Source organism: Gymnogyps californianus, chromosome 2 (genome assembly GCF_018139145.2).
Source record: "Gymnogyps californianus isolate 813 chromosome 2, ASM1813914v2, whole genome shotgun sequence".
Taxonomy (NCBI): Eukaryota; Metazoa; Chordata; class Aves; order Accipitriformes; family Cathartidae; genus Gymnogyps; species Gymnogyps californianus.
Genome location: NC_059472.1, coordinates 38,206,107 through 38,229,196, shown reverse-complemented (window position 1 = coordinate 38,229,196; position 23,090 = coordinate 38,206,107). Strand labels below are relative to the sequence as shown.

At 59.9% G+C, this 23,090-nt stretch overlaps 1 protein-coding gene and 18 non-coding genes across 19 annotated transcripts in view; 1 reads left to right on the top strand and 18 right to left on the bottom strand.

Annotated features, from left to right (window-relative positions):
• DNAJC5B (DnaJ heat shock protein family (Hsp40) member C5 beta) overlaps positions 1 to 23,090 on the top strand; it is a 68,663-nt gene that overhangs the window by 5,766 nt on the left and 39,807 nt on the right. The gene's annotated exons all lie outside the window — the stretch shown is intronic.
• Positions 277 to 365, bottom strand: TRNAY-GUA (transfer RNA tyrosine (anticodon GUA)). Its single transcript is given in 2 exon segments — positions 277 to 312; positions 329 to 365. It is a non-coding gene; the product is annotated as a tRNA-Tyr (tRNA).
• TRNAA-AGC (transfer RNA alanine (anticodon AGC)) lies at positions 1,109 to 1,181 on the bottom strand. Its single transcript has one exon. It is a non-coding gene; the product is annotated as a tRNA-Ala (tRNA).
• Positions 4,188 to 4,260, bottom strand: TRNAA-AGC (transfer RNA alanine (anticodon AGC)). Its single transcript has one exon. It is a non-coding gene; the product is annotated as a tRNA-Ala (tRNA).
• On the bottom strand, positions 4,586 to 4,674 carry TRNAY-GUA (transfer RNA tyrosine (anticodon GUA)). Its single transcript is given in 2 exon segments — positions 4,586 to 4,621; positions 4,638 to 4,674. It is a non-coding gene; the product is annotated as a tRNA-Tyr (tRNA).
• Positions 7,270 to 7,342, bottom strand: TRNAA-AGC (transfer RNA alanine (anticodon AGC)). Its single transcript has one exon. It is a non-coding gene; the product is annotated as a tRNA-Ala (tRNA).
• TRNAY-GUA (transfer RNA tyrosine (anticodon GUA)) lies at positions 7,672 to 7,760 on the bottom strand. The gene is given in 2 exon segments: positions 7,672 to 7,707; positions 7,724 to 7,760. It is a non-coding gene; the product is annotated as a tRNA-Tyr (tRNA).
• TRNAA-AGC (transfer RNA alanine (anticodon AGC)) lies at positions 8,507 to 8,579 on the bottom strand. The gene has a single exon. It is a non-coding gene; the product is annotated as a tRNA-Ala (tRNA).
• TRNAA-AGC (transfer RNA alanine (anticodon AGC)) lies at positions 10,361 to 10,433 on the bottom strand. Its single transcript has one exon. It is a non-coding gene; the product is annotated as a tRNA-Ala (tRNA).
• On the bottom strand, positions 10,855 to 10,943 carry TRNAY-GUA (transfer RNA tyrosine (anticodon GUA)). The gene is given in 2 exon segments: positions 10,855 to 10,890; positions 10,907 to 10,943. It is a non-coding gene; the product is annotated as a tRNA-Tyr (tRNA).
• TRNAA-AGC (transfer RNA alanine (anticodon AGC)) lies at positions 11,687 to 11,759 on the bottom strand. Its single transcript has one exon. It is a non-coding gene; the product is annotated as a tRNA-Ala (tRNA).
• On the bottom strand, positions 13,533 to 13,605 carry TRNAA-AGC (transfer RNA alanine (anticodon AGC)). Its single transcript has one exon. It is a non-coding gene; the product is annotated as a tRNA-Ala (tRNA).
• On the bottom strand, positions 13,935 to 14,023 carry TRNAY-GUA (transfer RNA tyrosine (anticodon GUA)). Its single transcript is given in 2 exon segments — positions 13,935 to 13,970; positions 13,987 to 14,023. It is a non-coding gene; the product is annotated as a tRNA-Tyr (tRNA).
• Positions 15,171 to 15,259, bottom strand: TRNAY-GUA (transfer RNA tyrosine (anticodon GUA)). Its single transcript is given in 2 exon segments — positions 15,171 to 15,206; positions 15,223 to 15,259. It is a non-coding gene; the product is annotated as a tRNA-Tyr (tRNA).
• TRNAA-AGC (transfer RNA alanine (anticodon AGC)) lies at positions 17,842 to 17,914 on the bottom strand. The gene has a single exon. It is a non-coding gene; the product is annotated as a tRNA-Ala (tRNA).
• Positions 18,245 to 18,332, bottom strand: TRNAY-GUA (transfer RNA tyrosine (anticodon GUA)). Its single transcript is given in 2 exon segments — positions 18,245 to 18,280; positions 18,296 to 18,332. It is a non-coding gene; the product is annotated as a tRNA-Tyr (tRNA).
• TRNAA-AGC (transfer RNA alanine (anticodon AGC)) lies at positions 20,923 to 20,995 on the bottom strand. Its single transcript has one exon. It is a non-coding gene; the product is annotated as a tRNA-Ala (tRNA).
• Positions 21,326 to 21,414, bottom strand: TRNAY-GUA (transfer RNA tyrosine (anticodon GUA)). Its single transcript is given in 2 exon segments — positions 21,326 to 21,361; positions 21,378 to 21,414. It is a non-coding gene; the product is annotated as a tRNA-Tyr (tRNA).
• TRNAY-GUA (transfer RNA tyrosine (anticodon GUA)) lies at positions 22,563 to 22,651 on the bottom strand. Its single transcript is given in 2 exon segments — positions 22,563 to 22,598; positions 22,615 to 22,651. It is a non-coding gene; the product is annotated as a tRNA-Tyr (tRNA).

Sequence of the window (23,090 nt, the reverse complement as noted above, 5' to 3'; positions counted from 1 at the left end):
CAGGCTGCCCTGCACCCGAAGCCTGGGCCTCCCAGCGGCCTCGCTCTCACACCCCCACCAGCTCACCCACTCGCTTTCCTGCTGGAGCTGACCCCTGACAACCCCAGTGCTCAGGACCACCGTCCCCTGCCCAGGGTTCACCTGAAACCGCCTTGGCTGGTCGTCTCCGCCACCTGCGGCAAGAGGTCAAGGCCGGGCAGCCCCTGAAGAGGAGCCACCCGGGCAGGGCCAAAAGGCAAAGGTGCCGCAGGGTCTGGGCCAGAGCCAAAAGGGCACTCCTTCGAGCCGGAGTTGAACCAGCGACCTAAGGATGGCCGTGCAAGGGAGCCTACAGTCCTCCGCTCTACCAGCTGAGCTATCGAAGGAATCATGGGGCCCTGCCCAGTACCTCGCCCGTCACACACTCATCCAACCCTTCCCTATCCACAGCGCAGCCTGATGCCTCTATTCCAACATCCTGCTTCAAACAGACTCAGCTCCAACATCACACCGCCTTGCTCAACCCTTTAGCCCGGCAAATCCTGCAAACCCACAAAGAGAAAATCTCCACAACCTCCTTGGACGTCATCTTCTACAGCTGGACTCTCCTCAGGGCCAAAGAGAGCTTACCCACATCCTGCTGCCACTTCCCTTGATTCAATTTCACTGTCCTGTCTTTTGCCCTCTGGTCAAGCACCCGACAAATGGACGGCCTTTCCTCTACTCGGTAACCTACCCCTACCAGCTGGAAGGTCATGCGTAAGCCTCTGATGCTCTCTTTCTCCAAGCTCAACATGCCCACTGTCCTCAGCCCATCCTCAAAGAGAAAGCCCTCCGTTCTCTGAGCTTTTTGGTGGCCCTGCACTGGGGTTGCTCCGTTTCATCGATGCCTTTCCTCTACGGGGGAGCTCAAAGCTGGATGCAGTACTGGCGATGACATTTGATGGCTGTCAAGCAAAGAGGGAGAAAATCGATTTGTCTCTTGAAACTGCGCGTTCTGCTCTTGGTACAGCCCTGGATGTCGGCCGCCTCTGTAAAGCCTGGGCACACCATGATCTCCCTGCGGCCCCAGGAGACAGAGGGCCCCCGGCAAAGGGCCCTGTGTCCAGGCAAGGGGAATGAAAAGCGTTGGAGAATGCAGGCATCGATCCTGCTGCCTCTCGCATGCTAAGCGAGCGCTCTACCACTTGAGCTAATTCCCCAGCCCACAGCCTCTGCCTGAGGTCCTCTCCCCTCCCAGGCACCCACCCCTGACCCAGGCTGCCCTGCACCCGAAGCCTGGGCCTCCCAGCGGCCTCGCTCTCACACCCCCACCAACTCACCCACTCGCTTTCCTGCTGGAGCTGACCCCTGACAACCCCAGTGCTCAGGACCACCGTCCCCTGCCCAGGGTTCACCCGAAACCGCCTTGGCTGGTCGTCTCCGCCACCTCCGGCAAGAGGTCAAGGCCGGGCGGCCCTTGAGGGGGAGCCACCCGGGCAGGGCCAAAAGGCAAAGGTGCCGCAGGGTCTGGGCCAGAGCCGAAGGGCACTCCTTCGAGCCGGAGTTGAACCAGCAACCTAAGGATGGCCGTGCAAGGGAGCCTACAGTCCTCCGCTCTGCCAGCTGAGCTATCGAAGCTATCGTGGGACCTTGACACCTCACGCCTTCATCCCACACTCATCCAACCATTCAGCTCTCACACCACTCCTGCATGCCCGCATGACTCTCCTCAGCAGGAAAAAAGAAAGCCTTGTCTTAGACCCACATTGTCCACAACCCCTCAGGCCCACAACCCCTGCCCAGGGCAGACCCAGCCATCGTGGCTCACTCCAAGCGAGCGTCCAGAACAGAAGGTGCTATCGTCACCGTGAGGCAGGCACAACTGCATGCCAGGAGGTCACTGCACAGGTCAGCGGGACGATCACGTCCAGTGAGCGCCAGGCAGGTCCAGACTGTCAAGCCAGGGATGAGGTCAAGACACAACATCTCTCTGCACGTCAGCGTCTGGATGGAGGGTCGCTGTGGCTGGACACCTCCATGGCCGGGGCCATGGCTGAGCTAGAGGCCAGGACTCCTACTGTATAGCTCAGAAAGAGAGTGAAGGCCCAGAGCTGAACGCAAATGGAGCTGCTGGAGCCATGGGTGGAGGTGGACGCCCCGTGTGAGGCTGGTCAGGGCCGTTCAGGCCTGTTAGGGCACTCAGGGCCCGGATGAGACGTAATGGTAGCCGTGCGAGGGAGCCTGCAGTCCTCCGCTCCACCAGCAGAGGTATCGATGGACCGGCAGGGCCCTCTCCCAGCTCTGCCTCCGTGACAGAGCTGTCAAAGAAATCAGCTTGGATGAGACCTCAGCACGTGTCTGTTCCAGCATCCTCCTCCCAGCACCCCCAGCTCAGAGACCGCAGCAGCTTGCTCAGGCTTCAGCCAGTCAGCTCATGCAACCTCCAAGCATGGAGAGTGCAGAGCCTCCGGGACACCCCGCTTCTCCTGCCTGGCTGTCCCGAGGGGAGAAGAATTGAACCTGTCCTGCTTCAGCTGTGGCCTGTTGTTTCTCATTCCTCCGCCAGTCACCACAGTAAAAGGCCTAACTGTTGAATCAATAACCTCCTGATGATAGGCATTTGAAAGCTGCTGCTTATCTCCCCCAAAGCCCTCTCTTCTCCAGGCTCTGGACAAGCCCACATTCACTGGCACCGCCTCACAGGGCAAGTGCGCCTGCTCCCAACCGTCCTGGTGGCCTTGCTCTGGGTCGCTGCACTTGGCCAACATCTGTCTTCTACACAGAGGCCCAAAGCTGGGCACATTACTCTAGATGCCATCGATGAGATGCCGAGCAAATGTGGAGAATGCCTTCCTCGATCCAGAGCCCGTGCTGCTCTTGGTGCAGCCCTGGATGCTGTCCTCTACTGTGCAGCCCAGGTACATCCCGTGAGCTCCCACAGCCCCCAGCGGCAAAGGGCCCTGTGTCCAGGCAAGGGGAACGAAAAGCGTTGGAGAATGCGGGCATCGATCCGCTGCTCTCGCATGCTAAGCGAAGCGCTCTACCACTTGAGCTAATTCCCCAGCCCACAGCCTCTGCCTGAGGTCCTCTCCCTCCCAGGCACCCACCCCTGACCCAGGCTGCCCTGCACCCGAAGCCTGGGCCTCCCAGCGGCCTCGCTCTCACACCCCCACCAGCTCACCCACTCGCTTTCCTGCTGGAGCTGACCCCTGACAACCCCAGTGCTCAGGACCACCGTCCCTGCCCAGGGTTCACCTGAAACCGCCTTGGCTGGTCGTCTCCGCCACCTGCGGCAAGAGGTCAAGGCCGGGCAGCCCCTGAAGAGGAGCCACCCGGGCAGGGCCAAAAGGCAAAGGTGCCGCAGGGTCTGGGCCAGAGCCAAAAGGGCACTCCTTCGAGCCGGAGTTGAACCAGCGACCTATAGGATGGCCGTGCAAGGGAGCCTACAGTCCTCCGCTCTAACCAGCTGAGCTATCGAAGGAATCATGGGGCCCTGCCCAGTACACTCGCCCGTCACACACTCATCCAACCCTTCCCTATCCACAGCGCAGCCTGATGCCTCTATTCCAACATCCTGCTTCAAACAGACTCAGCTCCAACATCACAACCAGCCCTTGCTCAACCCTTTAGCCGGCAAATCCTGCAAACCCACAAAGAGAAAATCTCCACAACCTCCTTGGACGTCATCTTCTACAGCTGGACTCTCCTCAGGGCCAAAGAGAGCTTACCCACATCCTGCTGCCACTTCCCTTGATTCAATTTCACTGTCCTGTCTTTTGCCCTCTGGTCAAGCACGCCGACAAATGGACGGCCTTTCCTCTACTCGGTAACCTACCCTACCAGCTGGAAGGTCATGCGTAAGCCCTCTGATGCTCTCTTTCTCCAAGCTCAACATGCCCACTGTCCTCAGCCCATCCTCAAAGAGAAAGCCCTCCGTTCCCTGAGCTTTTTGGTGGCCCTGCACTGGGGTTGCTCCGTTTCATCGATGCCTTTCCTCTACGGGGGAGCTCAAAGCTGGATGCAGTACTGGCGATGACATTTGATGGCTGTCAAGCAAAGAGGAGAAAATCGATTTGTCTCTTGAAACTGCGCGTTCTGCTCTTGGTACAGCCCCGGATGTCGGCCGCCTCTGTAAAGCCTGGGCACACCATGATCTCCCTGCGGCCCCCAGGAGACAGAGGGCCCCGGCAAAGGGCCCTGTGTCAGGCAAGGGGAACGAAAAGCGTTGGAGAATGCAGGCATCGATCCTGCTGCCTCTCGCATGCTAAGCGAGCGCTCTACCACTTGAGCTAATTCCCCAGCCACAGCCTCTGCCTGAGGTCCTCTCCCCTCCCAGGCACCCACCCCTGACCCAGGCTGCCCTGCACCCGAAGCCTGGGCCTCCCAGCGGCCTCGCTCTCACACCCCCACCAACTCACCACTCGCTTTCCTGCTGGAGCTGACCCCTGACAACCCAGTGCTCAGGACCACCGTCCCTGCCAGGGTTCACCCGAAACCGCCTTGGCTGGTCGTCTCCGCCACCTCCGGCAAGAGGTCAAGGCCGGGCAGCCCCTGAAGAGGAGCCACCCGGGCAGGGCCAAAAGGCAAAGGTGCCGCAGGGTCTGGGCCAGAGCCAAAAGGGCACTCCTTCGAGCCGGAGTTGAACCAGCGACCTAAGGATGGCCGTGCAAGGGAGCCTACAGTCCTCCGCTCTACCAGCTGAGCTATCAAAGGAATCATGGGGCCCTGCCCAGTACCCCTCGCCCGTCACACACTCATCCAACCCTTCCCTTATCCACAGCGCAGCTGATGCCTCTATTCCAACATCCTGCTTCAAACAGACTCAGCTCCAACATCACACCGCCTTGCTCAACCTTTAGCCCGGCAAATCCTGCAAACCCACAAAGAGAAAATCTCCACAACCTCCTTGGACGTCATCTTCTACAGCTGGACTCTCCTCAGGGCCAAAGAGAGCTTACCCACATCCTGGCTGCCACTTCCCTTGATTCAATTTCACTGTCCTGTCTTTTGCCCTCGGTCAAGCACCCGACAAATGGACGGCCTTTCCTCTACTCGGTAACCTACCCCTACCAGCTGGAAGGTCATGCGTAAGCCTCTGATGCTCTCTTTCTCCAAGCTCAAACATGCCCACTGTCCTCAGCCCATCCTCAAAGAGAAAGCCCTCCGTTCCCTGAGCTTTTTGGTGGCCCTGCACTGGGGTTGCTCCGTTTCATCGATGCCTTTCCTCTACGGGGGAGCTCAAAGCTGGATGCAGTACTGGCGATGACATTTGATGGCTGTCAAGCAAAGAGGGAGAAAATCGATTTGTCTCTTGAAACTGCGCGTACTGCTCTTGGTACAGCCCTGGATGTCGGCCGCCTCTGTAAAGCCTGGGCACACCATGATCTCCCTGCGGCCCCAGGAGACAGAGGGCCCCGGCAAAGGCCCTGTGTCCAGGCAAGGGAACGAAAAAGCGTTGGAGAATGCAGGCATCGATCCTGCTGCCTCTCGCATGCTAAGCGAGCGCGTCTAACCACTTGAGCTAATTCCCCAGCCACAGCCTCTGCCTGAGGTCCTCTCCCCTCCCAGGCACCCACCCTGACCAGGCTGCCCTGACCCCGAAGCCTGGGCCTCCCAGCGGCCTCGCTCTCACACCCCACCAACTCACCCACTCGCTTTCCTGCTGGAGCTGACCCTGACAACCCCAGTGCTCAGGACCACCGTCCCCTGCCAGGGTTCACCCGAAACCGCCTTGGCTGGTCGTCTCCGCCAGCCTCCGGCAAGAGGTCAAGGCCGGGCGGCCCTTGAGGGGAGCCACCCGGCAGGGCCAAAAGGCAAAGGTGCCGCAGGGTCTGGGCCAGAGCCGAAGGGCACTCCTTTCGAGCCGGAGTTGAACCAGCAACCTAAGGATTGGCCGTGCAAGGGAGCCTACAGTTCCTCCGCTCTGCCAGCTGAGCTATCGAAGCTATCGTGGGACCTTGACACCTCACGCCTTCATCCCACACTCATCCAACCATTCAGCTCTCACACCACTCCTGCATGCCCGCATGACTCTCCTCAGCAGGAAAAAAGAAAGCCTTGTCTTAGACCCACATTGTCCACAACCCCTCAGGCCCACAACCCCTGCCCAGGGCAGACCCAGCCATCGTGGCTCACTCCAAGCGAGCGTCCAGAACAGAAGGTGCTATCGTCACCGTGAGGCAGGCACAACTGCATGCCAGGAGGTCACTGCACAGGTCAGCGGGACGATCACGTCCAGTGAGCGCCAGGCAGGTCCAGACTGTCAAGCCAGGGATGAGGTCAAGACACAACATCTCTCTGCACGTCCAGCGTCTGGATGGAGGGTCGCTGTGGCTGGACACCTCCATGGCCGGGCCATGGCTGGAGCTAGAGGCCAGGACTCCTACTGTATAGCTCAGAAAGAGAGTGAAGGCCCAGAGCTGAACGCAAATGGAGCTGCTGGAGCCATGGGTGGAGGTGGACGCCCCCGTGTGAGGCTGGTCAGGGCCGTTCAGGCTGTTAGGGCACTCAGGGCCCGGATGAGACGTAATGGTAGCCGTGCGAGGGAGCTGCAGTCCTCCGCTCCCCAGCAGAGGTATCGATGGACCGGCAGGGCCCTCTCCCAGCTCTGCCTCCGTGACAGAGCTGTCAAAGAAATCAGCTTGGATGAGACCCTCAGCACGTGTCTGTTCCAGCATCCTCCTCCCAGCACCCAGCTCAGAGACCGCAGCAGCTTGCTCAAGGCTTCAGCCAGTCAGCTCATGCCAACTCCAAGCATGGAGAGTGCAGAGCCTCGGGACACCCCGCTTCTCCTGCCTGGCTGTCCCGAGGGGAGAAGAAATTGAACCTGTCCTGTTCAGCTGTGGCCTGTTGTTTCTCATTCCTCCGCCAGTCACCACAGTAAAAGGCCTAACTGTTGATTCAATAACCTCCTGATGATAGGCATTTGAAAGCTGCTGCTTATCTCCCCCAAAGCCCTCTCTTCTCCAGGCTCTGGACAAGCCCACATTCAACTGGCACCGCTCACAGGGCAAAGTGCGCCTGCTCCCAACCGTCCTGGTGGCCTTGCTCTGGGGTCGCTGCACTTGGCCAACATCTGTCTTCTACACAGAGGCCCAAAGCTGGGCACATTACTGCTATGATGCCATCGATGAGATGCCGAGGGCAAATGTGGAGAATGCCTTCCCTCGATCCAGGAGCCCGTGCTGCTCTTGGTGCAGCCCTGGATGCTGTCCTCATACTGTGCAGCCAGGTACAATGCCCGTGAAGCTCCGCCACGCCCCCAGCGGCAAAGGGCCCTGTGTCCAGGCAAGGGGAACGAAAAGCGATTGGAGAATGCGGGCATCGATCCCGCTGCCTCTCGCATGCTAAGCGAGCGCTCTACCACTTGAGCTAATTCCCCAGCCCACAGCCTCTGCCTGAGGGTCCTCTCCCCTCCCAGGCACCCACCCCTGACCCAGGCTGCCCTGCACCCGAAGCCTGGGCCTCCCAGCGGCCTCGCTCTCACACCCCCACCAGCTCACCCACTCGCTTTCCTGCTGGAGCTGACCCCTGACAACCCAGTGCTCAGGACCACCGTCCCCTGCCAGGGTTCACCTGAAACCGCCTTGGCTGGTCGTCTCCGCCACCTGCGGCAAGAGGTCAAGGCCGGGCAGCCCCTGAAGAGGAGCCACCCGGGCAGGGCCAAAAGGCAAAGGTGCCGCAGGGTCTGGGCCAGAGCCAAAAGGGCACTCCTTCGAGCCGGAGTTGAACCAGCGACCTAAGGATGGCCGTGCAAGGGAGCCTACAGTCCTCCGCTCTACCAGCTGAGCTATCGAAGGAATCATGGGGCCCTGCCCAGTACCTCGCCCGTCACACACTCATCCAACCCTTCCCTATCCACAGCGCAGCCTGATGCCTCTATTCCAACATCCTGCTTCAAACAGACTCAGCTCCAACATCACACCGCCTTGCTCAACCCTTTAGCCCGGCAAATCCTGCAAACCCACAAAGAGAAAATCTCCACAACCTCCTTGGACGTCATCTTCTACAGCTGGACTCTCCTCAGGGCCAAAGAGAGCTTACCCACATCCTGCTGCCACTTCCCTTGATTCAATTTCACTGTCCTGTCTTTTGCCCTCTGGTCAAGCACCCGACAAAATGGACGGCCTTTCCTCTACTCGGTAACCTACCCCTACCAGCTGGAAGGTCATGCGTAAGCCCTCTGATGCTCTCTTTCTCCAAGCTCAACATGCCCACTGTCCTCAGCCCATCCTCAAAGAGAAAGCCCTCCGTTCCCTGAGCTTTTTGGTGGCCCTGCACTGGGGTTGCTCCGTTTCATCGATGCCTTTCCTCTACGGGGAGCTCAAAGCTGGATGCAGTACTGGCGATGACATTTGATGGCTGTCAAGCAAAGAGGGAGAAAATCGATTTGTCTCTTGAAACTGCGCGTTACTGCTCTTGGTACAGCCCCGGATGTCGGCCGCCTCTGTAAAGCCTGGGCACACCATGATCTCCCTGCGGCCCCCAGGAGACAGAGGGCCCCCGGCAAAGGGCCCTGTGTCCAGGCAAGGGGAACGAAAAGCGTTGGAGAATGCAGGCATCGATCCTGCTGCCTCTCGCATGCTAAGCGAGCGCTCTACCACTTGAGCTAATTCCCCAGCCCACAGCCTCTGCCTGAGGTCCTCTCCCTCCCAGGCACCCACCCCTGACCCAGGCTGCCCTGCACCCGAAGCCTGGGCCTCCCAGCGGCCTCGCTCTCACACCCCCACCAGCTCACCCACTCGCTTTCCTGCTGGAGCTGACCCCTGACAACCCCAGTGCTCAGGACCACCGTCCCCTGCCCAGGGTTCACCCGAAACCGCCTTGGCTGGTCGTCTCCGCCACCTCCGGCAAGAGGTCAAGGCCGGGCGGCCCTTGAGGGGGAGCCACCCGGGCAGGGCCAAAAGGCAAAGGTGCCGCAGGGTCTGGGCCAGAGCCGAAGGGCACTCCTTCGAGCCGGAGTTGAACCAGCAACCTAAGGATGGCCGTGCAAGGGAGCCTACAGTCCTCCGCTCTGCCAGCTGAGCTATCGAAGCTATCGTGGGACCTTGACACCTCACGCCTTCATCCCACACTCATCCAACCATTCAGCTCTCACACCACTCCTGCATGCCCGCATGACTCTCCTCAGCAGGAAAAAAGAAAGCCTTGTCTTAGACCCACATTGTCCACAACCCCTCAGGCCCACAACCCCTGCCCAGGGCAGACCCAGCCATCGTGGCTCACTCCAAGCGAGCGTCCAGAACAGAAGGTGCTATCGTCACCGTGAGGCAGGCACAACTGCATGCCAGGAGGTCACTGCACAGGACCTCCTGTGCAGCGGGACGATCACGTCCAGTGAGCGCCAGGCAGGTCCAGACTGTCAAGCCAGGGATGAGGTCAAGACACAACATCTCTCTGCACGTCAGCGTCTGGATGGAGGGTCGCTGTGGCTGGACATCTCCATGGCCGGGGCCATGGCTGAGCTAGAGGCCAGGACTCCTACTGTATAGCTCAGAAAGAGAGTGAAGGCCCAGAGCTGAACGCAAATGGAGCTGCTGGAGCCATGGGTGGAGGTGGACGCCCCATGTGAGGCTGGTCAGGGCCGTTCAGGCCTGTTAGGGCACTCAGGGCCCGGATGAGACGTAATGGTAGCCGTGCGAGGGAGCCTGCAGTCCTCCGCTCCACCAGCAGAGGTATCGATGGACCGGCAGGGCCCTCTCCCAGCTCTGCCTCCGTGACAGAGCTGTCAAAGAAATCAGCTTGGATGAGACCTCAGCACGTGTCTGTTCCAGCATCCTCCTCCCAGCACCCCCAGCTCAGAGACCGCAGCAGCTTGCTCAAGGCTTCAGCCAGTCAGCTCATGCCAACCTCCAAGCATGGAGAGTGCAGAGCCCTCCGGGACACCCCGCTTCTCCTGCCTGGCTGTCCCGAGGGGAGAAGAAATTGAACCTGTCCTGCTTCAGCTGTGGCCTGTTGTTTCTCATTCCTCCGCCAGTCACCACAGTAAAAGGCCTAACTGTTGAATCAATAACCTCCTGATGATAGGCATTTGAAAGCTGCTGCTTATCTCCCCCAAAGCCCTCTCTTCTCCAGGCTCTGGACAAGCCCACATTCACTGGCACCGCCTCACAGGGCAAGTGCGCCTGCTCCCAACCGTCCTGGTGGCCTTGCTCTGGGGTCGCTGCACTTGGCCAACATTGTCTTCTACACAGAGGCCCAAAGCTGGGCACATTACTCTAGATGCCATCGATGAGATGCCGAGCAAATGTGGAGAATGCCTTCCCTCGATCCAGAGCCCGTGCTGCTCTTGGTGCAGCCCTGGATGCTGTCCTCTACTGTGCAGCCCAGGTACACCGTGAGCTCCCCACAGCCCCCAGGGCAAAGGGCCCTGTGTCCAGGCAAGGGGAACGAAAAGCGTTGGAGAATGCGGGCATCGATCCCGCTGCCTCTCGCATGCTAAGCGAGCGCTCTACCACTTGAGCTAATTCCCCAGCCCACAGCCTCTGCCTGAGGTCCTCTCCCCTCCCAGGCACCCACCCCTGACCCAGGCTGCCCTGCACCCGAAGCCTGGGCCTCCCAGCTAGCCCACAGCCTCTGCCTGAGGTCCTCTCCCCTCCCAGGCACCCACCCCTGACCCAGGCTGCCCTGCACCCGAAGCCTGGGCCTCCCAGCGGCCTCGCTCTCACACCCCCACCAGCTCACCCACTCGCTTTCCTGCTGGAGCTGACCCCTGACAACCCCAGTGCTCAGGACCACCGTCCCCTGCCCAGGGTTCACCTGAAACCGCCTTGGCTGGTCGTCTCCGCCACCTGCGGCAAGAGGTCAAGGCCGGGCAGCCCCTGAAGAGGAGCCACCCGGGCAGGGCCAAAAGGCAAAGGTGCCGCAGGGTCTGGGCCAGAGCCAAAAGGGCACTCCTTCGAGCCGGAGTTGAACCAGCGACCTAAGGATGGCCGTGCAAGGGAGCCTACAGTCCTCCGCTCTACCAGCTGAGCTATCGAAGGAATCATGGGGCCCTGCCCAGTACCTCGCCCGTCACACACTCATCCAACCCTTCCCTATCCACAGCGCAGCCTGATGCCTCTATTCCAACATCCTGCTTCAAACAGACTCAGCTCCAACATCACACCGCCTTGCTCAACCCTTTAGCCCGGCAAATCCTGCAAACCCACAAAGAGAAAATCTCCACAACCTCCTTGGACGTCATCTTCTACAGCTGGACTCTCCTCAGGGCCAAAGAGAGCTTACCCACATCCTGCTGCCACTTCCCTTGATTCAATTTCACTGTCCTGTCTTTTGCCCTCTGGTCAAGCACCCGACAAATGGACGGCCTTTCCTCTACTCGGTAACCTACCCCTACCAGCTGGAAGGTCATGCGTAAGCCCTCTGATGCTCTCTTTCTCCAAGCTCAACATGCCCACTGTCCTCAGCCCATCCTCAAAGAGAAAGCCCTCCGTTCTCTGAGCTTTTTGGTGGCCCTGCACTGGGTTGCTCGGTTTCATCGATGCCTTTCCTCTACGGGGGAGCTCAAAGCTGGATGCAGTACTGGCGATGACATTTGATGGCTGTCAAGCAAAGAGGGAGAAAATCGATTTGTCTCTTGAAACTGCGCGTTCTGCTCTTGGTACAGCCCTGGATGTCGGCCGCCTCTGTAAAGCCTGGGCACACCATGATCTCCCTGCGGCCCCCAGGAGACAGAGGGCCCCGGCAAAGGGCCCTGTGTCCAGGCAAGGGGAATGAAAAGCGTTGGAGAATGCAGGCATCGATCCTGCTGCCTCTCGCATGCTAAGCGAGCGCTCTACCACTTGAGCTAATTCCCCAGCCCACAGCCTCTGCCTGAGGTCCTCTCCCCTCCCAGGCACCCACCCTGACCCAGGCTGCCCTGCACCCGAAGCCTGGGCCTCCCAGCGGCCTCGCTCTCACACCCCACCAACTCACCCACTCGCTTTCCTGCTGGAGCTGACCCCTGACAACCCCAGTGCTCAGGACCACCGTCCCCTGCCCAGGGTTCACCCGAAACCGCCTTGGCTGGTCGTCTCCGCCACCTCCGGCAAGAGGTCAAGGCCGGGCGGCCCTTGAGGGGGAGCCACCCGGGCAGGGCCAAAAGGCAAAGGTGCCGCAGGGTCTGGGCCAGAGCCGAAGGGCACTCCTTCGAGCCGGAGTTGAACCAGCAACCTAAGGATGGCCGTGCAAGGGAGCCTACAGTCCTCCGCTCTGCCAGCTGAGCTATCGAAGCTATCGTGGGACCTTGACACCTCACGCCTTCATCCCACACTCATCCAACCATTCAGCTCTCACACCACTCCTGCATGCCCGCATGACTCTCCTCAGCAGGAAAAAAGAAAGCCTTGTCTTAGACCCACATTGTCCACAACCCCTCAGGCCCACAACCCCTGCCCAGGGCAGACCCAGCCATCGTGGCTCACTCCAAGCGAGCGTCCAGAACAGAAGGTGCTATCGTCACCGTGAGGCAGGCACAACTGCATGCCAGGAGGTCACTGCACAGGTCAGCGGGACGATCACGTCCAGTGAGCGCCAGGCAGGTCCAGACTGTCAAGCCAGGGATGAGGTCAAGACACAACATCTCTCTGCACGTCAGCGTCTGGATGGAGGGTCGCTGTGGCTGGACACCTCCATGGCCGGGGCCATGGCTGAGCTAGAGGCCAGGACTCCTACTGTATAGCTCAGAAAGAGAGTGAAGGCCCAGAGCTGAACGCAAATGGAGCTGCTGGAGCCATGGGTGGAGGTGGACGCCCCGTGTGAGGCTGGTCAGGGCCGTTCAGGCCTGTTAGGGCACTCAGGGCCCGGATGAGACGTAATGGTAGCCGTGCGAGGGAGCCTGCAGTCCTCCGCTCCACCAGCAGAGGTATCGATGGACCGGCAGGGCCCTCTCCCAGCTCTGCCTCCGTGACAGAGCTGTCAAAGAAATCAGCTTGGATGAGACCTCAGCACGTGTCTGTTCCAGCATCCTCCTCCCAGCACCCCCAGCTCAGAGACCGCAGCAGCTTGCTCAAGGCTTCAGCCAGTCAGCTCATGCCAACCTCCAAGCATGGAGAGTGCAGAGCCCTCCGGGACACCCCGCTTCTCCTGCCTGGCTGTCCCGAGGGGAGAAGAAATTGAACCTGTCCTGCTTCAGCTGTGGCCTGTTGTTTCTCATTCCTCCGCCAGTCACCACAGTAAAAGGCCTAACTGTTGAATCAATAACCTCCTGATGATAGGCATTTGAAAGCTGCTGCTTATCTCCCCCAAAGCCCTCTCTTCTCCAGGCTCTGGACAAGCCCACATTCACTGGCACCGCCTCACAGGGCAAGTGCGCCTGCTCCCAACCGTCCTGGTGGCCTTGCTCTGGGGTCGCTGCACTTGGCCAACATCTGTCTTCTACACAGAGGCCCAAAGCTGGGCACATTACTCTAGATGCCATCGATGAGATGCCGAGCAAATGTGGAGAATGCCTTCCCTCGATCCAGAGCCCGTGCTGCTCTTGGTGCAGCCCTGGATGCTGTCCTCTACTGTGCAGCCCAGGTACACCGTGAGCTCCCCACAGCCCCCAGCGGCAAAGGGCCCTGTGTCCAGGCAAGGGGAACGAAAAGCGTTGGAGAATGCGGGCATCGATCCCGCTGCCTCTCGCATGCTAAGCGAGCGCTCTACCACTTGAGCTAATTCCCCAGCCCACAGCCTCTGCCTGAGGTCCTCTCCCCTCCCAGGCACCCACCCCTGACCCAGGCTGCCCTGCACCCGAAGCCTGGGCCTCCCAGCGGCCTCGCTCTCACACCCCCACCAGCTCACCCACTCGCTTTCCTGCTGGAGCTGACCCCTGACAACCCAGTGCTCAGGACCACCGTCCCCTGCCCAGGGTTCACCTGAAACCGCCTTGGCTGGTCGTCTCCGCCACCTGCGGCAAGAGGTCAAGGCCGGGCAGCCCCTGAAGAGGAGCCACCCGGGCAGGGCCAAAAGGCAAAGGTGCCGCAGGGTCTGGGCCAGAGCCAAAAGGGCACTCCTTCGAGCCGGAGTTGAACCAGCGACCTAAGGATGGCCGTGCAAGGGAGCCTACAGTCCTCCGCTCTACCAGCTGAGCTATCGAAGGAATCATGGGGCCCTGCCCAGTACCTCGCCCGTCACACACTCATCCAACCCTTCCCTATCCACAGCGCAGCCTGATGCCTCTATTCCAACATCCTGCTTCAAACAGACTCAGCTCCAACATCACACCGCCTTGCTCAACCCTTTAGCCCGGCAAATCCTGCAAACCCACAAAGAGAAAATCTCCACAACCTCCTTGGACGTCATCTTCTACAGCTGGACTCTCCTCAGGGCCAAAGAGAGCTTACCCACATCCTGCTGCCACTTCCCTTGATTCAATTTCACTGTCCTGTCTTTTGCCCTCTGGTCAAGCACCCGACAAATGGACGGCCTTTCCTCTACTCGGTAACCTACCCCTACCAGCTGGAAGGTCATGCGTAAGCCCTCTGATGCTCTCTTTCTCCAAGCTCAACATGCCCACTGTCCTCAGCCCATCCTCAAAGAGAAAGCCCTCCGTTCCCTGAGCTTTTTGGTGGCCCTGCACTGGGGTTGCTCCGTTTCATCGATGCCTTTCCTCTACGGGGGAGCTCAAAGCTGGATGCAGTACTGGCGATGACATTTGATGGCTGTCAAGCAAAGAGGGAGAAAATCGATTTGTCTCTTGAAACTGCGCGTTCTGCTCTTGGTACAGCCCCGGATGTCGGCCGCCTCTGTAAAGCCTGGGCACACCATGATCTCCCTGCGGCCCCCAGGAGACAGAGGGCCCCGGCAAAGGGCCCTGTGTCCAGGCAAGGGGAACGAAAAGCGTTGGAGAATGCAGGCATCGATCCTGCTGCCTCTCGCATGCTAAGCGAGCGCTCTACCACTTGAGCTAATTCCCCAGCCCACAGCCTCTGCCTGAGGTCCTCTCCCCTCCCAGGCACCCACCCCTGACCCAGGCTGCCCTGCACCCGAAGCCTGGGCCTCCCAGCGGCCTCGCTCTCACACCCCCACCAACTCACCCACTCGCTTTCCTGCTGGAGCTGACCCCTGACAACCCCAGTGCTCAGGACCACCGTCCCCTGCCCAGGGTTCACCCGAAACCGCCTTGGCTGGTCGTCTCCGCCACCTCCGGCAAGAGGTCAAGGCCGGGCAGCCCCTGAAGAGGAGCCACCCGGGCAGGGCCAAAAGGCAAAGGTGCCGCAGGGTCTGGGCCAGAGCCAAAAGGGCACTCCTTCGAGCCGGAGTTGAACCAGCGACCTAAGGATGGCCGTGCAAGGGAGCCTACAGTCCTCCGCTCTACCAGCTGAGCTATCAAAGGAATCATGGGGCCCTGCCCAGTACCTCGCCCGTCACACACTCATCCAACCCTTCCCTATCCACAGCGCAGCCTGATGCCTCTATTCCAACATCCTGCTTCAAACAGACTCAGCTCCAACATCACACCGCCTTGCTCAACCCTTTAGCCCGGCAAATCCTGCAAACCCACAAAGAGAAAATCTCCACAACCTCCTTGGACGTCATCTTCTACAGCTGGACTCTCCTCAGGGCCAAAGAGAGCTTACCACATCCTGCTGCCACTTCCCTTGATTCAATTTCACTGTCCTGTCTTTTGCCCTCTGGTCAAGCACCCGACAAATGGACGGCCTTTCCTCTACTCGGTAACCTACCCCTACCAGCTGGAAGGTCATGCGTAAGCCCTCTGATGCTCTCTTTCTCCAAGCTCAACATGCCCACTGTCCTCAGCCCATCCTCAAAGAGAAAGCCCTCCGTTCCCTGAGCTTTTTGGTGGCCCTGCACTGGGGTTGCTCCGTTTCATCGATGCCTTTCCTCTACGGGGGAGCTCAAAGCTGGATGCAGTACTGGCGATGACATTTGATGGCTGTCAAGCAAAGAGGGAGAAAATCGATTTGTCTCTTGAAACTGCGCGTACTGCTCTTGGTACAGCCCTGGATGTCGGCCGCCTCTGTAAAGCCTGGGCACACCATGATCTCCCTGCGGCCCCCAGGAGACAGAGGGCCCCCGGAAAGGCCTGTGTCCAGGCAAGGGGAACGAAAAGCGTTGGAGAATGCAGGCATCGATCCTGCTGCCTCTCGCATGCTAAGCGAGCGCTCTACCACTTGAGCTAATTCCCCAGCCCACAGCCTCTGCCTGAGGTCCTCTCCCCTCCCAGGCACCCACCCCTGACCCAGGCTGCCCTGCACCCGAAGCCTGGGCCTCCCAGCGGCCTCGCTCTCACACCCCCACCAACTCACCCACTCGCTTTCCTGCTGGAGCTGACCCCTGACAACCCCAGTGCTCAGGACCACCGTCCCCTGCCCAGGGTTCACCCGAAACCGCCTTGGCTGGTCGTCTCCGCCACCTCCGGCAAGAGGTCAAGGCCGGGCGGCCCTTGAGGGGGAGCCACCCGGGCAGGGCCAAAAGGCAAAGGTGCCGCAGGGTCTGGGCCAGAGCCGAAGGGCACTCCTTCGAGCCGGAGTTGAACCAGCAACCTAAGGATGGCCGTGCAAGGAGCCTACAGTCCTCCGCTCTGCCAGCTGAGCTATCGAAGCTATCGTGGGACCTTGACACCTCACGCCTTCATCCCACACTCATCCAACCATTCAGCTCTCACACCACTCCTGCATGCCCGCATGACTCTCCTCAGCAGGAAAAAAGAAAGCCTTGTCTTAGACCCACATTGTCCACAACCCCTCAGGCCCACAACCCCTGCCCAGGGCAGACCCAGCCATCGTGGCTCACTCCAAGCGAGCGTCCAGAACAGAAGGTGCTATCGTCACCGTGAGGCAGGCACAACTGCATGCCAGGAGGTCACTGCACAGGTCAGCGGGACGATCACGTCCAGTGAGCGCCAGGCAGGTCCAGACTGTCAAGCCAGGGATGAGGTCAAGACACAACATCTCTCTGCACGTCAGCGTCTGGATGGAGGGTCGCTGTGGCTGGACACCTCCATGGCCGGGCCATGGCTGAGCTAGAGGCCAGGACTCCTACTGTATAGCTCAGAAAGAGAGTGAAGCCCAGAGCGAACGCAAATGGAGCTGCTGGAGCCATGGGTGGAGGTGGACGCCCCGTGTGAGGCTGGTCAGGGCCGTTCAGGCCTGTTAGGGCACTCAGGGCCCGGATGAGACGTAATGGTAGCCGTGCGAGGGAGCCTGCAGTCCTCCGCTCCACCAGCAGAGGTATCGATGACCGGCAGGGCCCTCTCCCAGCTCTGCCTCCGTGACAGAGCTGTCAAAGAAATCAGCTTGGATGAGACCTCAGCACGTGTCTGTTCCAGCATCCTCCTCCCAGCACCCCCAGCTCAGAGACCGCAGCAGCTTGCTCAAGGCTTCAGCCAGTCAGCTCATGCCAACCTCCAAGCATGGAGAGTGCAGAGCCCTCCGGGACACCCCGCTTCTCCTGCCTGGCTGTCCCGAGGGAGAAGAAATTGAACCTGTCCTGCTTCAGCTGTGGCCTGTTGTTTCTCATTCCTCCGCCAGTCACCACAGTAAAAGGCCTAACTGTTTGAATCAATAACCTCCTGATGATAGGCATTTGAAAGCTGCTGCTTATCTCCCCCAAAGCCCTCTCTCTCCAGGCTCTGGACAAGCCCACATTCACTGGCACCGCCTCACAGGGCAAGTGCGCCTGCTCCCAACCGTCCTGGTGGCCTTGCTCTGGGGTCGCTGCACTTGGCCAACATCTGTCTTCTACACAGAGCCCAAAGCTGGGCACATTACTCTAGATGCCATCGATGAGATGCCGAGCAAATGTGGAGAATGCCTTCCCTCGATCCAGAGCCCGTGCTGCTCTTGGTGCAGCCCTGGATGCTGTCCTCTACTGTGCAGCCCAGGTACACCGTGAGCTCCCCACAGCCCCCAGCGGCAAAGGGCCCTGTGTCCAGGCAAGGGGAACGAAAAGCGTTGGAGAATGCGGGCATCGATCCCGCTGCCTCTCGCATGCTAAGCGAGCGCTCTACCACTTGAGCTAATTCCCCAGCCCACAGCCTCTGCCTGAGGTCCTCTCCCCTCCCAGGCACCCACCCCTGACCCAGGCTGCCCTGCACCCGAAGCCTGGGCCTCCCAGCGGCCTCGCTCTCACACCCCCACCAGCTCACCCACTCGCTTTCCTGCTGGAGCTGACCCCTGACAACCCCAGTGCTCAGGACCACCGTCCCCTGCCCAGGGTTCACCTGAAACCGCCTTGGCTGGTCGTCTCCGCCACCTGCGGCAAGAGGTCAAGGCCGGGCAGCCCCTGAAGAGGAGCCACCCGGGCAGGGCCAAAAGGCAAAGGTGCCGCAGGGTCTGGGCCAGAGCCAAAAGGGCACTCCTTCGAGCCGGAGTTGAACCAGCGACCTAAGGATGGCCGTGCAAGGAGCCTACAGTCCTCCGCTCTACCAGCTGAGCTATCGAAGGAATCATGGGGCCCTGCCCAGTACCTCGCCCGTCACACACTCATCCAACCCTTCCCTATCCACAGCGCAGCCTGATGCCTCTATTCCAACATCCTGCTTCAAACAGACTCAGCTCCAACATCACACCGCCTTGCTCAACCCTTTAGCCCGGCAAATCCTGCAAACCCACAAAGAGAAAATCTCCACAACCTCCTTGGACGTCATCTTCTACAGCTGGACTCTCCTCAGGGCCAAAGAGAGCTTACCCACATCCTGCTGCCACTTCCCTTGATTCAATTTCACTGTCCTGTCTTTTGCCCTCTGGTCAAGCACCCGACAAATGGACGGCCTTTCCTCTACTCGGTAACCTACCCCTACCAGCTGGAAGGTCATGCGTAAGCCCTCTGATGCTCTCTTTCTCCAAGCTCAACATGCCCACTGTCCTCAGCCCATCCTCAAAGAGAAAGCCCTCCGTTCTCTGAGCTTTTTGGTGGCCCTGCACTGGGGTTGCTCGGTTTCATCGATGCCTTTCCTCTACGGGGGAGCTCAAAGCTGGATGCAGTACTGGCGATGACATTTGATGGCTGTCAAGCAAAGAGGGAGAAAATCGATTTGTCTCTTGAAACTGCGCGTTCTGCTCTTGGTACAGCCCTGGATGTCGGCCGCCTCTGTAAAGCCTGGGCACACCATGATCTCCCTGCGGCCCCCAGGAGACAGAGGGCCCCCGGCAAAGGGCCCTGTGTCCAGGCAAGGGGAATGAAAAGCGTTGGAGAATGCAGGCATCGATCCTGCTGCCTCTCGCATGCTAAGCGAGCGCTCTACCACTTGAGCTAATTCCCCAGCCCACAGCCTCTGCCTGAGGTCCTCTCCCCTCCCAGGCACCCACCCCTGACCCAGGCTGCCCTGCACCCGAAGCCTGGGCCTCCCAGCGGCCTCGCTCTCACACCCCCACCAACTCACCCACTCGCTTTCCTGCTGGAGCTGACCCCTGACAACCCCAGTGCTCAGGACCACCGTCCCCTGCCCAGGGTTCACCCGAAACCGCCTTGGCTGGTCGTCTCCGCCACCTCCGGCAAGAGGTCAAGGCCGGCGGCCCTTGAGGGGAGCCACCCGGGCAGGGCCAAAAGGCAAAGGTGCCGCAGGGTCTGGGCCAGAGCCGAAGGGCACTCCTTCGAGCCGGAGTTGAACCAGCAACCTAAGGATGGCCGTGCAAGGGAGCCTACAGTCCTCCGCTCTGCCAGCTGAGCTATCGAAGCTATCGTGGGACCTTGACACCTCACGCCTTCATCCCACACTCATCCAACCATTCAGCTCTCACACCACTCCTGCATGCCCGCATGACTCTCCTCAGCAGGAAAAAAGAAAGCCTTGTCTTAGACCCACATTGTCCACAACCCCTCAGGCCCACAACCCCTGCCCAGGGCAGACCCAGCCATCGTGGCTCACTCCAAGCGAGCGTCCAGAACAGAAGGTGCTATCGTCACCGTGAGGCAGGCACAACTGCATGCCAGGAGGTCACTGCACAGGTCAGCGGGACGATCACGTCCAGTGAGCGCCAGGCAGGTCCAGACTGTCAAGCCAGGGATGAGGTCAAGACACAACATCTCTCTGCACGTCAGCGTCTGGATGAGGGTCGCTGTGGCTGGACACCTCCATGGCCGGGGCCATGGCTGAGCTAGAGGCCAGGACTCCTACTGTATAGCTCAGAAAGAGAGTGAAGGCCCAGAGCTGAACGCAAATGGAGCTGCTGGAGCCATGGGTGGAGGTGGACGCCCCGTGTGAGGCTGGTCAGGGCCGTTCAGGCCTGTTAGGGCACTCAGGGCCCGGATGAGACGTAATGGTAGCCGTGCGAGGGAGCCTGCAGTCCTCCGCTCCACCAGCAGAGGTATCGATGGACCGGCAGGGCCCTCTCCCAGCTCTGCCTCCGTGACAGAGCTGTCAAAGAAATCAGCTTGGATGAGACCTCAGCACGTGTCTGTTCCAGCATCCTCCTCCCAGCACCCCCAGCTCAGAGACCGCAGCAGCTTGCTCAAGGCTTCAGCCAGTCAGCTCATGCCAACCTCCAAGCATGGAGAGTGCAGAGCCCTCCGGGACACCCCGCTTCTCCTGCCTGGCTGTCCCGAGGGGAGAAGAAATTGAACCTGTCCTGCTTCAGCTGTGGCCTGTTGTTTCTCATTCCTCCGCCAGTCACCACAGTAAAAGGCCTAACTGTTGAATCAATAACCTCCTGATGATAGGCATTTGAAAGCTGCTGCTTATCTCCCCCAAAGCCCTCTCTTCTCCAGGCTCTGGACAAGCCCACATTCACTGGCACCGCCTCACAGGGCAAGTGCGCCTGCTCCCAACCGTCCTGGTGGCCTTGCTCTGGGGTCGCTGCACTTGGCCAACATCTGTCTTCTACACAGAGGCCCAAAGCTGGGCACATTACTCTAGATGCCATCGATGAGATGCCGAGCAAATGTGGAGAATGCCTTCCCTCGATCCAGAGCCCGTGCTGCTCTTGGTGCAGCCCTGGATGCTGTCCTCTACTGTGCAGCCCAGGTACACCGTGAGCTCCCCACAGCCCCCAGCGGCAAAGGGCCCTGTGTCCAGGCAAGGGGAACGAAAAGCGTTGGAGAATGCGGGCATCGATCCCGCTGCCTCTCGCATGCTAAGCGAGCGCTCTACCACTTGAGCTAATTCCCCAGCCCACAGCCTCTGCCTGAGGTCCTCTCCCCTCCCAGGCACCCACCCCTGACCCAGGCTGCCCTGCACCCGAAGCCTGGGCCTCCCAGCGGCCTCGCTCTCACACCCCCACCAGCTCACCCACTCGCTTTCCTGCTGGAGCTGACCCCTGACAACCCCAGTGCTCAGGACCACCGTCCCCTGCCCAGGGTTCACCTGAAACCGCCTTGGCTGGTCGTCTCCGCCACCTGCGGCAAGAGGTCAAGGCCGGGCAGCCCCTGAAGAGGAGCCACCCGGGCAGGGCCAAAAGGCAAAGGTGCCGCAGGGTCTGGGCCAGAGCCAAAAGGGCACTCCTTCGAGCCGGAGTTGAACCAGCGACCTAAGGATGGCCGTGCAAGGGAGCCTACAGTCCTCCGCTCTACCAGCTGAGCTATCGAAGGAATCATGGGGCCCTGCCCAGTACCTCGCCCGTCACACACTCATCCAACCCTTCCCTATCCACAGCGCAGCCTGATGCCTCTATTCCAACATCCTGCTTCAAACAGACTCAGCTCCAACATCACACCGCCTTGCTCAACCCTTTAGCCCGGCAAATCCTGCAAACCCACAAAGAGAAAATCTCCACAACCTCCTTGGACGTCATCTTCTACAGCTGGACTCTCCTCAGGGCCAAAGAGAGCTTACCCACATCCTGCTGCCACTTCCCTTGATTCAATTTCACTGTCCTGTCTTTTGCCCTCTGGTCAAGCACCCGACAAATGGACGGCCTTTCCTCTACTCGGTAACCTACCCCTACCAGCTGGAAGGTCATGCGTAAGCCCTCTGATGCTCTCTTTCTCCAAGCTCAACATGCCCACTGTCCTCAGCCCATCCTCAAAGAGAAAGCCCTCCGTTCCCTGAGCTTTTTGGTGGCCCTGCACTGGGGTTGCTCCGTTTCATCGATGCCTTTCCTCTACGGGGGAGCTCAAAGCTGGATGCAGTACTGGCGATGACATTTGATGGCTGTCAAGCAAAGAGGGAGAAAATCGATTTGTCTCTTGAAACTGCGCGTTCTGCTCTTGGTACAGCCCCGGATGTCGGCCGCCTCTGTAAAGCCTGGGCACACCATGATCTCCCTGCGGCCCCCAGGAGACAGAGGGCCCCCGGCAAAGGGCCCTGTGTCCAGGCAAGGGGAACGAAAAGCGTTGGAGAATGCAGGCATCGATCCTGCTGCCTCTCGCATGCTAAGCGAGCGCTCTACCACTTGAGCTAATTCCCCAGCCCACAGCCTCTGCCTGAGGTCCTCTCCCCTCCCAGGCACCCACCCCTGACCCAGGCTGCCCTGCACCCGAAGCCTGGGCCTCCCAGCGGCCTCGCTCTCACACCCCCACCAACTCACCCACTCGCTTTCCTGCTGGAGCTGACCCCTGACAACCCCAGTGCTCAGGACCACCGTCCCCTGCCCAGGGTTCACCCGAAACCGCCTTGGCTGGTCGTCTCCGCCACCTCCGGCAAGAGGTCAAGGCCGGGCAGCCCCTGAAGAGGAGCCACCCGGGCAGGGCCAAAAGGCAAAGGTGCCGCAGGGTCTGGGCCAGAGCCAAAAGGGCACTCCTTCGAGCCGGAGTTGAACCAGCGACCTAAGGATGGCCGTGCAAGGGAGCCTACAGTCCTCCGCTCTACCAGCTGAGCTATCAAAGGAATCATGGGGCCCTGCCCAGTACCTCGCCCGTCACACACTCATCCAACCCTTCCCTATCCACAGCGCAGCCTGATGCCTCTATTCCAACATCCTGCTTCAAACAGACTCAGCTCCAACATCACACCGCCTTGCTCAACCCTTTAGCCCGGCAAATCCTGCAAACCCACAAAGAGAAAATCTCCACAACCTCCTTGGACGTCATCTTCTACAGCTGGACTCTCCTCAGGGCCAAAGAGAGCTTACCCACATCCTGCTGCCACTTCCCTTGATTCAATTTCACTGTCCTGTCTTTTGCCCTCTGGTCAAGCACCCGACAAATGGACGGCCTTTCCTCTACTCGGTAACCTACCCCTACCAGCTGGAAGGTCATGCGTAAGCCCTCTGATGCTCTCTTTCTCCAAGCTCAACATGCCCACTGTCCTCAGCCCATCCTCAAAG